The sequence below is a fragment of the Myodes glareolus genome, chromosome 4, assembly GCF_982192425.1.
Source record: "Myodes glareolus chromosome 4, mMyoGla1.1, whole genome shotgun sequence".
Taxonomy (NCBI): Eukaryota; Metazoa; Chordata; class Mammalia; order Rodentia; family Cricetidae; genus Myodes; species Myodes glareolus.
Genome location: NC_142029.1, coordinates 46991726 through 47006286, shown reverse-complemented (window position 1 = coordinate 47006286; position 14561 = coordinate 46991726).

Here is a 14561-nt window from a genome sequence, read left to right as displayed (position 1 = left end):
TGTCTCTCAATCCAGATTCTTCCCCTGCAGTTTTAAAGGTGGAATTAGGTCATCATAATACTGATTTTCATTTATAAATGCCCAAGGAGGGAAGAAAGGAGGGAGGGAGGGAGGGAGGGAGAGAGAGAAAAGAAGGAAGAAAAAGAGAGGAACTCGTTTGCATTGGGTATTTCCCTGCTGTTTCCCGGGTGCCCGATGGAGTCTCTCACTCTGCTTTTCTGTTACCAGCAATGGAAGTACCTACCAATGCTCTCCGACTCTGAAGCACTTGCACAGCATTGGCCACATGTGTTTACCATTATCCACAGACTGTCAGAACCCTCCCTCCAGTGGAGGCACGCATGGAAATAGGCCAGAACGCGAGGGAACACAGTTCCGGCACTGAAATTAGCAACCGGACAACACTCCCAGGGAAGCGGCTGAGTTCATTTCTGGCAGAAATCCCACGGCTGCTGGTACAAAATAAAATGGAAGCAACATAAAGGATAAAATCTATCTGGGGAACCAAAAGGAGACAACATACGTGATTTGCTCTGCCCAGCAAAGCATCCTTCCACTGGCTCTTTCATTTCGTTGATGCTAGGATCTCAGGACTTGGGTGACTTCTAATTTTGAAATGGCAAAATATTTTTCTGAAGCATGGTTTTTTCCATGAAGGTTTCATAGGAAAGAGTGGCAACCTCTTGACCTTTGCAGAGAATTTTGAGAATTTATCTCACAGGATCGGTCACAGGATTTGAGAGCTATCATTAAGACTGAATCAAACTGTAGTGATTCCACCCCTCCCCCATTGCAGCGCTTCACCAAATCCAAACTGGGAAACAGGAAGAAGAAAGTTATCCCAAGAACTGTGAAGAATCTCTTAAAATATGGACAGTCATAAAGGTATATTAGCAATTTATAATGTTTCTCTCTCAATTTGGCTTCATTACAGCACAGTATATATGTTCAAATAAAATTATATCCTCAATGTGAAAGGTGATCTTTTGATAGAGGTACACATTTTGAACTGTTTAAATAAAGATAATGAACTGAATCACCACTCAAATCACTCCCTTTTTTTTCTATTTGATTATATTTTATGTGTTTGAGTGTTTTGCTTACATTGTATATCTGCCCACCACATGTATGCCTGGTGCCCATAGAGGCCAAAAGAGGGAGTTCAACCCCTGTAACTGGAGTTACAGGTGATTGTGAGCTGCCATATGGGAGCTGGGAATCAAACTCAGGTCCTCTGGAAGAGCAGCCAGTGCTCTTAACTATGGAGCCTCAAATAATTTATTTGTTGGTTAAAATGTTTAAACTCTGGGCTTAAGAAATGGCTCATGGTTAGAAGTGCTTGCTGTTCATTCGGGGTTGCTTGAATTCAAGTATCAGAAATGACATAAAAAGCCGGGCATGGAAGCCTGTCCCTGTAACCCTAGTCTCGTGGAGGAGCAAAGACAAGAGGATTGCTGGGGCTTGCGGGCCACCAGCCTACCTCTAGATTCCATGAGATATCCTGGCTCACGAGAATAAGGTGGAGGATGATCCAGACACCCATCATCCTCCTTTGATCTGAGCACACATGACCACAGACACAAACACTTGTGTCCACTAACCACATGCATGCACCACACACACACACACACACACACACACACACACACACACACACACACACACACCATTTAATATCCATTCTTTTACATTTTTCAAGTGAACATTAATTATTAACTATAGGCATCTGTAGCAGAACACAGGCCTTGGATTTGTTTCTCCTCTCTAACTGAAACTCTGTATCTTTGCACCAACATCTGTCTAGTCCTCCCAACCTTCCTCTGAGCTTCTTTTGGTGCCGAGTCCCAGACCGTTGTTCACAGGAAGGCTGAGAAATTGTTCCCCTATATTTTCTTCTAGCAGCTTAATGGCTTCAGGTCTTCCATAAGAGTCTATCTTGAGCTGATGTTTATGCGGCATGAAAAGGTCCACATTCGTTCTCTCATATATAGATACTTGATTTCCTCAACAGCATTGATGGAAGAGATGGGCCTGTCCTGCGTAGTCTTAAGATCCAATTTCTTATGTTCATTTCATGCTCAAATAGGTTGTTAGGTAAAAATGAAGTGATCTCCGTTTGCATTTGTGAGATATTGTTAAAACATCAAACTATCGAGGAGGAAATTCGAAGTTTTCTGGGAACCGGACAATTATACAGTTCCACAACTTATAAATTATAAATTTATAAAACTAACTGTAACAGCCTTTCAGATTAAACTAGCTATATTGTGTCTTAACCATTTGGTATTTCATTATTCCTTTTAAGTTGAACAGCGATCACTAAAACAAGTTTTATTATCCCTTAAGAGACAAGGAAATTAAAGCACAAATCATCACAAAAGAATACATGGCAGAGCCAGGGCCTGCGCCCTGGTTGTGTGGCTGTAAAGGATCATTAAACACAAAACTTTTTCCTCCTGAACCTACCAATTGGACTTTATTTTCCAGCGTCCTTTATAACCAAATTCGATCATGTGACTGGATTCCAAGAATTGGAATGTAAATAGAGGTGATATTTACTATTTTTTAGACTGGCCCATGAAATTCCAATAAGATAAGAAAGAACAAATTTATGTAGCATGCCTTAATTTTTTAAGAGGCTACATTTAAAACCAGGAACTACTAATGGCCGGTTTCTTCCAAGTAGTCTAAATAGCAGCAGAGCATAGTAGAATACTGTTAATTCCAGAATTTAGGCAGGTTCATCTGTTGAGTGAGATGTAGTTTTTATTTTCTTATGTATTGGAGTTGGATGTGGTGGCACACACCTTTAATCCCAGCACTCAGGAAGCAAAAGAACCTCTGAGTTCAAGGCTTGTCTACAGAGCTAGTTCAGGACCCAAAAGGCTACAAAGAGAAACACTGTCTTTAAAAACAAACAAACAACAAAGTATTGGAGCTGGAGAAATGGCTCAGAGGTTAGACTGCTTTTCCTAGGGACCTCCGTTTAAGTTGCAGCACCCACATGCCATGCAGAGTCTTACTTCAGTGTTTCTTCTTACAGTAGCTGGAGAAAAATGTGCCTGGCTGCCCTAAGTGTCTTAAATGTGACAAAGAACAGGAAGGGAAGAGTCTGAGTTCCTGTATCAGAACTTAAAACAAAACAAACCAAAAACTTACATGCCAATCAGGCACATATTTTTCTGAAACTTATGCAAATAAGAAACTTCCCTTTGTATCTGAGCCATTATATGTTTAGGGGGTTGCTTGAAATAGCAGCTGAGTATTTTATTGCCTAAGTTACCCATAAATTAACACAAGTCTTTCTCCATCCTGAGAAGGGCTGAAAATATCTATAAAGGAAAAATATATATGCTAGAAAACCTGCAAATAACTTTTTGGTAAACACTATTTGAACAAGTCAGGAGGTCTCTCATTAACTCATCTTTCAAGTCCATTGTATCTTATTTGTCTGAATTACCAATAAATCCCTCAAGATAAAAATTCATTGAAGGATATTTGAAAAACTGTATATCTTATGTTAACTTCCATCAAATAATATTGTTATCTGGCAGGATTTCTTTTTTAATCCTGTCAGCTAGAGAGCAAGGAGAAAGACAGTTGGAAGAATCAGAATTCCTCAGTGGACAATTCAATTTAGAGTAAACAATAGTTGTAATCAAGTAAAAATATCAAATTCTTAAGGGTATTAAAATTCACTTCTGCAAATTATAATAATAAATACAAATGAAATTTGACTCCTTAAAAAAATCACCATTAATGTTATGTTTCATGGTAACTATATTTGCAAGAAAAAATATTTCTCTTCATCTACATTTCAGTGCAGCAATCTTCTGGCAAATCATAAAAATTAAACAAGCCTTCTGGATGATGCTGAAGTCTATAGGATGTTTGTAGAAAATACCGTATTATCTAAAAGTAAGGTTTAACATCTGTGCAGAGAGTAAGGCTGCTCTAGATGGGCCTGCGACAGGGGAGCAAAGGCGGCTTCTGCCACAGTAGTCAGTGCCAGGCCCAGCCCCAGCCATGAACCCATGTTAGAGTGGAGGCAGAATCCCATCTCTGGAGGAGAGGTCCTTAAGGATGGTGGGTGGGTGAATGGTGCAGATCCAGGAGGAGTCATTGAAATGGCATGGGAACTAGAGGCGCAATCAGGCACTTGCTTTGCGTTATAGCTATTCTGCTTTGCTTAGGACGTTAATAAATGTCTCCAGTTCTCTAGTTGTGATACATCTGCCAAGGGCGGTGACAGATGGGGCTCTGGAAAGCACTACTTAACTTGAGATTTTTATTGAGAATTATCAATATTATAAAAATAGTGTCCAGTAGAAAAAGAGAAGGAATTCATAAGCAAACCTGGTTGCCAACATCATGGAAACACAATGGCACCTGAGGACAGTGGTTCCTCTCCAGGGGTGGGGTGGGGAGAAGCTGGCAAGAGTTGGCTGGAAGGCTCAGCACTAGGAAGACACTAGTTCAAGCTCCGGAAAATGGTCCACAGATACAGGAAGCAGATGTCTGGTCATCAGGGGAATATATCAGGAACTCTGAGCACAGGCCCCAGAATTGTTTGATACCACATACAGATCCTATCTCTGAGAGGATGGGTTCTTAATGCACCAAGTCTTGGCCAGCATCATCTCAAGGCCTGGGAGGAGCAGAGTCTTTTAGCCATGAGGACATCAAATCTGTATCTGCGTGTATTTGAAACGGGTGGGCACTGAAATGGTTATGGAAAATACTTTTTTCTTTTTAAAATGTAAATTTTCTGTTTTTCTAACTTGACTGATGTCTTCTTACCAGATGAGATTTTATATAATTGAGAGGTACAAAAACGATGATTTCTCTCAGCACTCAGGAGGCAGAGGCAGGTGGATCTCTGTAAGTTCAAAGTTAACCTAGTATACAGAGTGAGTTCCAGGAGAGGCACCAAAGCTACACAGAGAAACTCTGTCTGAAAAAAAACAGAAAATAAAACCAAAACAAACAAACAAAATAAAAAACCAAAAAACAAAATAAATAAACAAAAAAGATGACTCAGTAAATTTGAGAGATAAAACATTCTTTTTATAAGAATGTCTAAAGACTTTTCTGATATCTACAGAACATGAGAACCTCAATGTAGAAACTCTGCCAGGAGTATTTACTTATTTAGAGAGAGGATTTCTGTGGCCTGGCTGTCCTGAAACTGGATTCAAACTTTCAGCCGTGCTGAATTTCTGCAACCCATGAGGTTTTGCTTTGTTGTTAAGAGGGAGCTGGGGAAGTAGCTCAACTGGTGCAGAGCTTCCTAGCATATGTAAAGCCCTGGGTTTGGTCCCAGCACTGAATAAAACCATTCTGCCTCCTTTCTTCCCTTCTAGTCCCCATCCCTTATTCCTCTGTTTTCATCTCTCCTCAAATTCCCAAGAAACTCCATCTCTTGGGAGTCAATGACATAAGCAAACGTTACTGAACACAACGAGAGGGCTATGCAGAAGGCACAGGAATGTATTCCAAAAGCTTTAAGAACAGAGAAAACCTGACAGCATCTTCCGTGGGCAGTGGGGAATTCGGTACAGACACGGGCTCTTGGGCCAGGCAGTCAGAAGGAGAAGCAAAGATGCTATGGTGTGGACTAATTAGAAAGAACTTCTGAGACTTCCTTGTCCCAGCACTCAGTCATGGTCAAGAGAAAAACTGGATGTCGGGACAGTCGCTAGAGGCAGCCCCTCTAGAGGCCTCCCTCCCAGAGAGTGAGGGAGGACATAGGATGGGCGGCTCTGCTGAAGGAACCCCTACTCCAGAAGTCGGCTTTTGCTGTGAGCTCCTAAGGTTGGGTATGGATATGATTAGGGTCGGCAATAAGTGACATCTGTTTGCTCTGACCTCTGGGTAATGTGGCGTTTCTTTCTCTGGGGCAGATGCTAGGAAGGTGTTTATTGTGAGTTGACAGGGGTCTTGGTGGGTGGTGAGGTGTGAGTCAAAACTCGACTATGCATTTTGGCATTTTGTCTACAGATGTTTCTCAGATGTTTGTGGGCGGGCATGTCTTTTAATAAAAAAAATAATCGAATGTATGTTCCTTTTGTGGAGAAAAGGGAGGACGTGCATTTACAACTTGCCCTTTTCCTAGTGTCAAAGACACTCTTGTTTCATGATCAGTTTGAAATGAGTTGATGTATATATTTTCTAAAGAGAAAATTTGCTCATGTAAGCAAAATTCGTCTGTTAGTTTCAAATTAACGTGTTGATGAGGACAATAAATAGGACAAGGTGGGGAGAATGGAGAGCTTCGGTGGCTTCCGGGCAGCAGCTTTTGCGGCCGTCCTTCCTAGGCACATCTCCCCCTTACCTAGACCGTGACAATGGTGTTGGTGAGGACCATCCCAGATATTCACACAACTGAAATCAAAGAGAACTTCTTAACTCACAACCTATCTTTCTTTAATTAATAGCATATTACACCATAAAAAAAAATCAGACGTTTTAAGATGCCAGTTTTATGTATGAGGGAGTGGTACCTTGTATGGTATTAAATTCCTGATTTCTTGAATTAAGTAAATCTTTAAAAACTCATTTGCAAAGGAAAGAAAAATGAAGACATACTTAAAAATTATTTTCCTGGATCAGCAGGGTGATTCAGTGGGAAAGGGAACTTGCTATGATGCCTGACCACCTGAGATCAAGTCCCAGAGCCCACATGGTTCCTTAAGTTGTCCTCCAACTTCCATGCACACTTTCATATGGGCGCATGCATACACACATAAATAAGCAAGCAGATTAATACTCATGTGAAATATTTAAAAATTGCCTTCCTTGTATCTTAAGAAGAGTCTGTTTGGTTTTCGAGTTCCGTAAATGGGAACATTCTGAGGAAAAACCTCAGTTTGATTTGAGAAACTCTCCTTAAAACATGTTGCAAACACATGAAAGAGATTTCCACAGAGTCGCACATCAAATTAGGGTACAGAGGAGCTGTGGTGACAGGAGAGTCCTAAAAACCAAGAGCCTGGGTGCTGCATGGTTTCTCTGATTCGTATTAAAGTTTCTCGAAGTGATGTTTTTAGTAGATGTTCACTTTGAGTTCCACTTGTTAGCAATTATATTATCATCCATCTGAATTTATTTTAGAACTCACTATTATATACTATTAAAGAGATCAATTTAGTTTGGTTCACTTAAAATTCTTAAAACTTACTATCTTAAATATTTTGTCTACTGTTGCTGCAATAAATAACAATAACTGATTAGTGATTATAATGATGGTTTCAAAAAACCTTCATTACTGACTCTATAAACTGACTCTATTACTGACTCTATTACTAACTGATATAAAACAAAAATGTCTCTTTAATGTAGTTGTGATATTGTGCACATTTTCTAGTATTTCTATGGAAATTAAACAAGAATTCAGGAAGGAAAAACCTGCACAAGGCTAGGCTCCTCCTCCTAAGTCACAACAGTGAATTCTCGGAAGTGTATAGAACAGCATGACTTTAGAACATTGTATGTAGCGACTAGAGAGGTAGCTTAGCAGTTAAGAGCACTGGCTGCTCTTGTAGACGACCTGGGCTCTGTTCCCAGCACCCACATGGCGGTTCTCAGCTGTCTGTAACTCTAGTTCCAAGGACCTCGACATTTTCTTCTGATATCCACAGACACTAGTCGTGCACATGGTGCACATACATATGTGCTGGCAAAATAGTCATACCCGTTTGAAAAGTAAGTTAAAACATTTAGTGTACATGATTTCTCCATTTCAACACTTTGGCACTCTGCTGGCGAGCCTTAACTGCTCCGTCTCAGGACGCCTGTCCTCACCCAGAAGACCCACAGAATCTGAACAGCAGCCACTCAGTCGCCACTGCCCAACCACAGAACTCTGTTTCCTTCTCTGCTTGTTCTTTCTTCCCTTTCTTCCTCTTCCTTTACTTGGCATGACTGGTCCAGCCTGGCCTGGGACTCACAGTGCTATCTTGTGGGCTATCTCAAACTCCCAATCTTCCTGCCGCTGTCCCCTGAACTTTCAATCCCGCGTTACCACTCTTCTGTTTCTTCTTTTCCATATCTTGTTAATAGTATCCCATTTCCTCCATTAATTTCCCCACTTCTAACCAACTTTGCCTTTTTCTCTTAACTCTACTGGTATTTAGCAAAAGATTCTAGTGACATAGCCTTCACTACTAGGCTATGGTTGGATGGTTGTCAATGCTGGCAAAGCTCAGGATGACATGTGACCCAGTGCATTCAGTGTAAATGTGTCAGTCAAGGTAGACATACCCAAAGCATATTGGCAGGAAGTTCTACCCTTGTGCTCAGGGCCAGGTGCTCCCCACATGTGAAGCCTTCCCTTCTAGAGCCTTGGTATTTTCTGCTCAGGAAGAGAGACAGTAGAGATATAAGCCATTGTCCTGGAAGATCCTGTTACTTCCCTCGCCCAATATCCCATTGCTCAGAATAAGGGACACAGGTGTGTCTCAGTAACACGGGAATGCTAATTCTCTATTTCCTCACAAGTAAAGAAAAACGGTAACATTACTGAATAAAATAACCTAGAAAGCTTTAAAAAATTAATTCTCCTAGTCTCTCAGATGGTGACATAAAGTGATCAGAAATTAAAAAAAAAACTAGTGTCTTACACGTAATAACCATTCAATAAGTACTTATGAGTGGCAGTTTATTATTTTATTATGACTCAGTATAAGCTATCACAATCTCTACAGCTAAAATAATGTCATTTATTAAGTCATAAGTTCAACACGATACGGGATTTATTCTCATAATTTCATGTGCTGAGATCATGGTGTTGGGCAGCCTGAATGCTCATATGAAGTGCTCAGGAGAAGAATCCATTTCTGGGTTACTCAGACTATCTGTTAAAGTCTGTTTCTCACACAGTGGTCTCAAGACTGATGCTTGCCTATGGTGGGTGGTGTCTCCCTGAGTTTTTAGACGATGCCTGTATTTCATACTCAAAGTCAGCAGCTTTGGAGCAATCTCACATACAAACCCTTTTTAATGTATCCCTCTCTCTGAATTCCTGTGTCCGATCCTAGATCCGGGTTTTAAGAACTCATATGGAAAGGTCAAACCCATCCAAGGCAACTGTTACTCTTAAGGTCAACCGAGTTGAGACCTTAATTACATCTACAAAAATATGATCCTAATCATGCTACCTCTCTTTATTTCTAAACTCCACGGATGCTCCGGGAGAAACAGCACATAGGTGAAGACAGCCAGGGATCATTTAGAGTACTACCTAGAGCAGCATCCTGGGCATCTTGGAGAGAGTATGACTTGAGTTGAGTCATACAACCTGGGCTCAAGACCAGGCTCTGATGAGTACTTGGGAGTAAGTTAGGAAGCCCTTATTCACATAAGTTGGAAATGGGAATTCTAGTCCCCATCCTAGTAACCCCACTGAAAGCCTGTGAGTATCAAATAAGAGTATGCGAGAACTCTACATCTAAAGATCCTTACAGATGCAAGCTTGCATGAGCGACTTTTAATATGATTCTCCCTCCGAGAGTATGTGAGAAAAACCTTCTTAAAATGATGCTAAAGGAGGAGAACGCCACGAGGGCTAAGGAAGGGTTTCAAGAGACCAAGGTTTTGGCTTCTGTCCCTGTAGAACACAAGTCTGTTGAGCTAATCACAAAGTAAGTGAAAGCATGTGATACACATTTCTCCTTTAATGCATGAAATAGGTGTAAAATTTTTGAAGGTCGCTCTGGCAAAAAGTTTTGGCTTCTGCTGTGTATAATGAATGTTATGCATTATCATGCACAAGCGTTTTCTGAAGGAGATGAAATGGTGCAGGGAAAGGACTGTTCTTCTTCTAAATGCGCCCATGAGGCAGAAACACAGATAGATGGATGGGTGCATTAGCAACACTGCAACAGAACACGAAGTTCCAGCGCTAAGCAGAATGTTCAAATGCACTCACCCGTTGTGAAGATGTGTGCTCATATCACTTCAACTTTGTCTTGTCAGTCCTTCCTCCTCTCCCCACTGGGGATGGAATCTGGCTGCTTTTTTTACACTTATTACTACCCTAAGGAGAAAAGGCAGTTTTAACATGCACCATGAGAAAGGAAGTAAGACATAAGGGGAAACTTTCTATAGTGATAGAACTTCCGTATTCCTGTTGAAAAGACTTGGTCTCTAGCTTGTTAGGAAAACTTAAATAGAAAAGATGTCTCCAATATTGATGCCAATGTTATTGTAGAGATCAGACTGTGATTAATATCTCTGGTCCCTTCCTATAATTCTGTTTTTATTACTCTGCTTTTTAAATTTTATTTATTCATTTATTTTACATCCAAAACGAATTTTTCCTTCCCTCCTCTCCTTCCATTTTCTTCTCCAACCTCCCCCCCATTTACTCCACCTCTGTTTTTGTTCAGACAAAAATTTGAGAGGAGCAGCCCACCTCCATGTAAGGGGAGGAACTCCTGCCTTAACTTGATGTGACTTGCTTTCTGCAAGCCCATGGGAGTCCTGTCCCTTTCTGAATGGAGCTAGAGGAGGAGTGGATGGGAAATGGGGTAGATAAGAAAAGAGAAAGGATGGGAGGAGAGAAGGGAAGGAAAGCTAGAAACTGGTTGGCATATAAAATAAATTTTAAAAGTTATTTAAATAAAAAATAAAATACATAGATCATTCTAACAGCAAGATGCCTTCAGATACAAATACTATCACTTCTTTAAAACAAAACACAGCAGCTACAATATCGTAAAAGTATTAGCTTATTTGATAGGCTACAGCATCAGGAAAGGAACTGTCCCCATGGTTGTAGGATAATCTCCATTTAAACTTACTTGTCTGTCTATCTATCTATCTATCTATCTATCTATCTATCTATCTATCTATCTATCTATCTATCTATCTATCTCCTGTCTATCTGTCTATCCATCCATCCATTATCTATCTATCTGCCTTAGGAATCTTCTATAGTAGTATGTTTCCATGTGGCTTTTTCAAAGGTCTTTACTGTTAACTATTCCTCTCCATATTTCCTTCTTACCTAGGAAAGCCAAAACAGTTCTTAACAATAAGACATCTTTGTCTTACTCCTAATTTTAGTGGAAAAGTTTAACTTTTTCTCCAATTAGTATGATGTTAGCTGTGAGCTAGCTGTGTGTTGCCTTTATTATATTGAGATATACCCCTCATATCCCTATGTTCTCCAGGACTTTTATCATGAAGGGATGCTGGATTCTGTCAAAGGCCTTTTCTGCATCTAATAAAATGATCATGTGGTTTTTATCCTTGCGTCTGTTTATGTGACAGACTTCATTTTTTGATTTCTGTAGGTTGAACTATCCCTTCATCTGTCTTGGATAAAGCTGACTTGATTATGTGAGATGATTCTTTTTTGATGTACTGATGAATTAAGTTTTTGAGCATTTCATTACAAAATATTAAAGATTTGTTTATAATTTTCTTTCCTTTATTTTTTTTGGGGGGAAGGGGACTGGATTCTTACATGGTTCAGGCATCAGCATAAAACTGGCCTTGTAAAATGGATTTGGAAGCACTTTTTCCTATTCTGTTTTATGGGGTAGTTTGAGAAGCATTGGTTTTAGTTTTTCTTTCAAGGTTGCCTAGATTCTGCATTTTTTTGTGGGTGGGTGTGATTGGGACCTTCTATTGCTGATTCAGTATTTTTGGTCTCTTTAAATGTTTTCTCTTTAAATTTATCTCTTTAAATGTTTTCTCCTTTAACTTTCATATGTCATATACGTAAAGAAGCTCATACATTTCTTTGAGAGTTTCCAACTTCTAAAGCTTTGAAAATATGTCCTTCTAATCCTCTGAACTCCATTGGTGAATGCTGTAGTATCTTTACAACTCTAATTTCATTGATTTCGGTTTTTTCATTTTGTTTCATTAATTTGGCTAAGCGCTTGTTAATCTTGCTCATTTTTTCAAATAACCAACTCTTTGTTTCATTGACTATTGCTATCTTCATGCATGTTTGATTAATTTGTATCTTGATTATTTATCCCTACATACTGGTTTAGTATATTAATTATTATTGTCTCTCCAAGGTCTTAAAGTTCATCATTCAGTTGTTTGAGTTCTCTTTGATTTTTTTATGTAGGTGCTTAGAGCTATAAATTTCCTTTTTAGGACTGCCTTTATTGTGACTCACAGATTTATTATACTGTATTTTTTTAAGTCTAGAAAATCACTTTGCTCTCTTTTTATTTCTTCAGTGATCTATGTAATAGTGTACTGTTTAATATCTAGGAATGTGTGTATTTTATATTATTTCTTTTGTTGTTGTTATCTAGATTTATTCTATCATGGTCAGCTAAGACACAAAGAATTATTTCAGTTTTTATGCATTTGTTGGGAAGAGTGTTATGTTACTTTATATGGTCTATTTTAGTGGAAGTTTTATGGACTTCTGAGAAGAATGTGCACTTTCTTGAGTTTGGATGGAATGTTCTATAGACAGCTGTTAGGTCCATTTGATCTGTGATATTACATGGCTGTGTTATTTCTGTGTTCCCTTTATTTAAAAAAAATGTAGATGACCTGCCCATTGATGCGAGTGGGGTACTGAGAATATCTACTATTAATGCGTTGAGGTTAATTTGTTGTTTAATGAAGCTGGGAGCACCCAAGTTTGGTGCATCTATGTTTAGAGTCATAATGCCTTCCTGATGAATGATTCCCCTCATCTGTTTAAAGAGGCTTTTCTATCTCTCTTGATGAGTTCTAGCTTGAAGTCTTTTTTCTTGGCTATTAAATAGAAACTCCTGCCTGTTTCCTGGTTCATTTTGCTTGAAAACCCCTTGCCCATCGTTTCACTCTAACTTGGTGTTTATCTTTGTTGAAAAAGTATATTTTTCAGAGGCAGCAAAATGAATACCCGGATTTTTAATCTTTTCTACTACTGTTCTGTGTCTTTTGATTGGTAAGTTGAGATATTCAATGTTCAAGGATATTATTGATGTGTGTGTGTGTGTGTATTGATTTGTGTTATTTTGTCAATGCTATGGTATTTGTTTTCTTAGTCTTCCTTTATTTAATCACTGACCTAATATTATTGTTTTTATACTGTAACCCATTGGATATGCTTAGCCCTTTCTTCAGTCCAAAGTATTCTTTCCAGTATCATCTATAGGACGGGCTTGATGGCTATAAATTTCATTAACCTGCCTCTAGAGTGGAAAAGTTTTCTTTCTCCTTCAAGTATTACTATAGTCTTGTTGAGTTCAGTAGTCTGGGCTGGCATTGGCCAAGTCTTTCAGATCTTTCAGTCTAAGCCAGTGGTTCTCAACCTTCCTACTGGTGCAGTCCTCTAATAATTTCCTCATGGTGTGATGACCTCCAACCATAAAATTATTTTTCGTTGCTACTTTATAACTGAAATTTTGCAACTATTTTGAATTTTATTGTAAATATCTGATATGCGGATGATTTTAGGCAACCCCTGTGAAAGGTCTTTCTGACAGTGCTCCCCAAAAGGGGTTACAATCCATAGGTTGAGAACCATTTTGCCCTTCTGGCTTTTAAAATATCTATTGAAAATTTTTGTTATTCTGATGGGCCCTCCTTTATATGTGACATAGTCTTTCTCTCTTGAAGCTTTTAAAATTCTTACTCTGTTATGTGTATCGAGTGTTTTGACTATCATTATGATATGAGGAGTTCCTTTTTTGGTCCTGTGCTTTTGGTGGCCTACATGCTCCTGCACCTTGATAGGCATCTCTTTTCTTAGTTTTGGGTAAAATTTCTTCTATGATTTTCCTGAAAATATTGACTATGTGTTTGACCTAGGTGTGTTATACTCCTCCTAGATCTAGTATTCATAGATCTGGCCTTTTATACTGTCTCAGATTTCCTGCTTAATATGTTCCTAGGTTTGGTTGTTTATCTATCATTTTCTTTGACTGAGTGATCTAATTCTTCTACCTTGCCCTCAAGAGTTGATTCAGAGTTCTTGTTTGTTTGTTTTCTTTTTAAAGTGGGGAGAAGTGCTTGGTCTTTTATCCTGTCACTTGTATTTTTTTTTTGAGGCAGGATTTCTCTGTGACTTTGGAGTTTGTCCTGGACCTAGCTCTTGTAGACCAGGCTGGTCTCAAGCTCACAGAGATTCACCTGCCTCTGCCTCCCAAGTGCTGGGATTAAAGGCGTGTGCCACCACTGCCCGGCTCCACTTGTATCATTTTTAATAAAATACTGATTGGCCAGTAGCCTGGCAGGAAGTAGAGGTGGACAACAAGAACAGGAGAATTCTGGGAAGAGGAAAGTTCAGCCTGCAGTTGTCACCCAGATGTAGAGGATGCAGATGAGAATGCCTCACTGATGAAAGGTACCAAGACACATGGCTAACACAGACAAGAATTATGGGTTAAGACGTAAGAGTTAATTAATAAAAAGCCTAAGCTAATAGACCAATCAGTTTATGATTAATGTAGACCTCTGTATATTTCTTTGGGACTGAATGACTGCAGGACTTGGTAGAACAGAAACCTCTGTCAACAGGGGTTCAGTCTTGGGGCCACTCAGCGTTGAAGCATTTAAATGGGGGTATCAGAAATGGTCCAAATTCATCTAGGCAT